Source organism: Tupaia chinensis, unplaced genomic scaffold, assembly GCF_000334495.1.
Source record: "Tupaia chinensis unplaced genomic scaffold, TupChi_1.0 Scaffold000225_1, whole genome shotgun sequence".
NCBI lineage: Eukaryota > Metazoa > Chordata > Mammalia > Scandentia > Tupaiidae > Tupaia > Tupaia belangeri.
The window spans coordinates 3,742,172-3,746,216 of record NW_006159700.1 but is presented as its reverse complement, the minus strand read 5'-3'; positions in this window follow the sequence as shown (position 1 = coordinate 3,746,216).

Here is a 4,045-nt window from a genome sequence, read left to right as displayed (position 1 = left end):
AAAAAAAAAAAAAAAAAGAAAGAAAATTATGGACGATCATCTACAATGATTTTTGTATAAAAATAAACTTTTTCATCCTAATTAAAAAAAATTTAACCCATTTCATATTTCCTTTGTTAAGTAGACATTTACTGAGCACCTTATAATGGATCTTCGAAAATTTCAGGGAAAATCACATATGAAAAAAGTAATGGATTTCAAATATTTTTGCACCAAGATAAACTCATACTTTACTTTCATTTTTCCATGAATGTTTTTAAAGTCCCCTTGTATATCCCAGGAATTGTATCAAACATTAGATCTTTGATATTTTTTAAATTTTATTTTGATAAAATTGAAGTTTTCTGCATAACACTATTTAAGACTCATTTCTTAAGTCACATAGTCAAAAAACCCATTTCTGAGACTATTTTAGTTGTGGGAGATTCTCTCTCTTCCTCATTCAACTCCATTCCTTGAATTTATCTTTACAAACTAACATTTATGGGCCAAGCTTTTCTTATAAGCTTTTGGGAAAAAATTATCTCTTGGATAGTGATCCAAAATAAACAGTTCAAATGAGATATGCCTTGGGAAAATGTTAATAAACTTGCTTCTGGCAAATAATTTGAGTTTCCTTGTATTTCTTTCACTTGGCTGAGATTTTATTTTGGGATTAAAAGAAAAGGAATTTTTAAAAAGTCATAAGACTTTACAAATGGCTCCTTTTATTATAAAGTGATGATTTCCTTATATAACCACTATTCAAGGTTGAATTAAGCATTTTTAATTTAAAGTTAAATTATATAAATTAGACTGGAAAACTCAAGAAATTGTCCAAAAAAATCACTTTGAATCACTGCTATTGGACTAGATTCTCGGCATCCCATCAGTCAGCAGGTTCTTGCTGAGTGCCTGCTCTTTCAGACAGTTTCTAGATACCAGAGACAGAGTCACCACCAAAGCAAACACCACCCTTTTTGCCATTGAGCTTACTGTCTTGCAGCACATATAGAGTAATAATTATGAATGATCAAGAAGTTATCATAACAAATAAATATCAGAAAATACCTGAAACTCTTCTGTAATGTTACCATGCAATATGGTCCTTATTTTGACCTTCTTTAATATCTAAAATCATGTCTCAGAATTCTTCTTTTCCAAACTCTAGATGTTTATTTCCCTTAAAGTCTAAGCTGTTGAAAAGAAGAAAGCATAAGGGTGACCTTCATCTTCTTTAGTCAATGAGAAGAAAACTTAGCCATACTAATGTAGTGCTGAGATCAATAATGAAGACAGGTAACACTGTGATGGGTCGACCTTGGCACTTGAGTTGTTGCTTGGCTATCATTACTATGTTGTTTCTTTTGGTTCACTATTCAGTCTTTCTTCGTTTTTCTTTCTTTCCTTTTTTTTTTTTTTTTTTTTCCTACTTACTTGCTTTAAGGTATGCAGACTTGCTGGAGAAAAATGAGAGATGAGAAAGCACTCCCAAATGGGGGATAGCCACACACCAATCCCTTCTCTTTTGTTTCTCCTTTGAGGATTTTGGGCACACTTGCACACGTACCTGGCGTGTTTCTCAAGCCTCAGGTCAAGGACTCAAACTGCAGTTGGCCATGTGGGATCCAGCCACTTCTACCACCATGTCACTGGCTGGCCCCACTCTTACTTCTTAATAACAACTAGAAACTGATTTTGCTAAGTAGTGTGACTGGAATCATTAATGATTTGGTGAAATTCCAATATCCACAACCCCGGGGAGTTTTCCTAGATCCTCTACTTGGAGGAACACAAGTAACTTACAGCACACTGAATCAGAAAGATTGGCCTGGAAAACCATTTATATAATTCCTCTGCTTTTGTTTTGGGGAATATTCCAAAAGAAGTGTCTAGAGAATCAGATATAATTTGAGCAGGGTATGCTAGCATGGTTTCAACAATGATTTTACTTTTCTTGTAATTTTGTACTCGACATAATTTTTTCCAGTGATGTGTCATGTTGTCCCAGTTGACTGTCTGGCCACATTTTGCTCTCGTATTTGCTACAGCAGAAAGAACAGATATAAAATCACCTCTTCAACTTCATGCTCATTTTAAAGAAATCTCTCAAACTGTATCCCTTTCTTTTTCCCCTTTAGATCTACATCATTTTAAAGGATTTGTCAGTTCTTGATCATATTTAGAATAAGAAATAGTAAGTCTTTGGGATTTTTTTTTTCTTTTCTTTTTATTGCGGGGGGGAGTGTGAGGTGAGGATTGCTATAGGGCATTTGCACTCACTGGAGAAAGACAGAGACACTCAGAAGGAAAGTGAGAAATTGCACCCCTGGCGCCAGGGTGGGGGGCGGAGTGGGAGGTGGGAATGGCCACACCACAATCTCTTCTCCTTCATTCTCCTTCTGGGATTTTAAGCATGTATGCACACAGACTCAGCATAATTTTAAGTCACCAGGTCTGGGACTCTATCCATGGTCAGTCATCTGAGAGTCCAGCACCTTAAACATGCCACTTGTTGACCTAGTCCTTGGTATTTTAAAATAATCCAAGAACCTTATTTTAGTTACTAATTTCTTCTGAGTTATTCATTGTAACAAATAACTACCAAATATATTTCTTTTTTTTTTCTTCTCCTCCCCACCATAAAACTATTGCTTACACAATTTCAAATTGAGAGGTGGGAAGAGCCAAGGAATTCTCACACAATCCTCCCCAGTTTGATCACATATTGCTTCCAACTACTAATCTTCAGCTGTTGACCTACCACTGCCAGCCACACCCTGAATGAAACTTTAGGAGTGACTGTTTCAGCTGGAAATCAGGCAGCAATCAAGGGTGACACACTCCTGATGCAGAATCTAGGTCACTGTGGCTGCCCACTTCTTAACTGACCTTGCCCCTAACAACCATATAATGGATTTCAATCCCTATACACACTAGACTTTTCTGGAATAGTATCCCCTGACTTGCATGTATTGTTGGCATACTTGATGAAACACATTGAAATGTCCACAATTCTCTAGGGAATTTAAAACAATAAATCAGGAAGACAAAACAAATTTAAACATTTGTGCAATGTTATGTGTGAGATGTCTACACTTGTAGGAGAATGAGAAAATTTCTGTATTTTGACTTGATACTTTGCATGTTTTTTTTTTTCCTTTTTGAAATCTCACTGCAAGAAAGTTAAGTCAAGGAAAGTAAAAACACTTTGAATAAAAAGTGTGAGAACACTTCTTTGAAACACTATATCCTCATGGTTCTTATTTATTTGCCATTTTAAATCCCCTCCAAATAAAATAGATTGAAATTATGATGCATTTCTAGTTCAATTATTTCAATACATTTTGAAAATAATGTTTTACTTTCCTATCATTCTCTCCTACAATCCTTAGTAAATTACCTGTATTTCTTTCCATTTTATAAATTGTTTCTTTTTTTAGTGGCCTCTTACTTGTGAGAGTTGCGGTGAACACAGAGTTTAACTGCTTTCAATTTGTTTGCTAACTGGTTCTATTGTTTATTTTTTTCTATGTTAGAAATAAATTCATAACATCTGGAAGTTTTTAAAAGTCATTATAAATCCAAAGACTTCCTAGGCTGGAAACAGTGACCTTCCTTCTTCAGAGTGATGGAAACACTGGAAATAATTAGCTTATTGAAAATTACATGAATTCTAAAACATACAAAGGAAATAGGTTACTTTAGATGTGTCTTTCTGGATTAAGTGCTTCATATTTTTAAATCACATGGCATTTGATGAAATAGCTACCTTAGAGTATAAAATGAAGGCTATTCCCTAATCTTGCCCTGCAATGGCTTCCAATCTAGTATACAGGATCAAAAGCTACAAGTTAAAAGAAACTAAAGAACTGTAGGAAAGATAAGATTAGAGGAAGAGAATTATTTTAACAGGAAGGATCAAGAAATTTTACATATTAGGCAATTTTGGAGCTGAAAGGCAGAGTAGGATCTGAGCATTTAGGGATAAAATGAAATCGTTTCAGACAGAAAGACCATATAAGAAACTCAGAGATGCCTATACATATAAATTAGTTACGGGGGG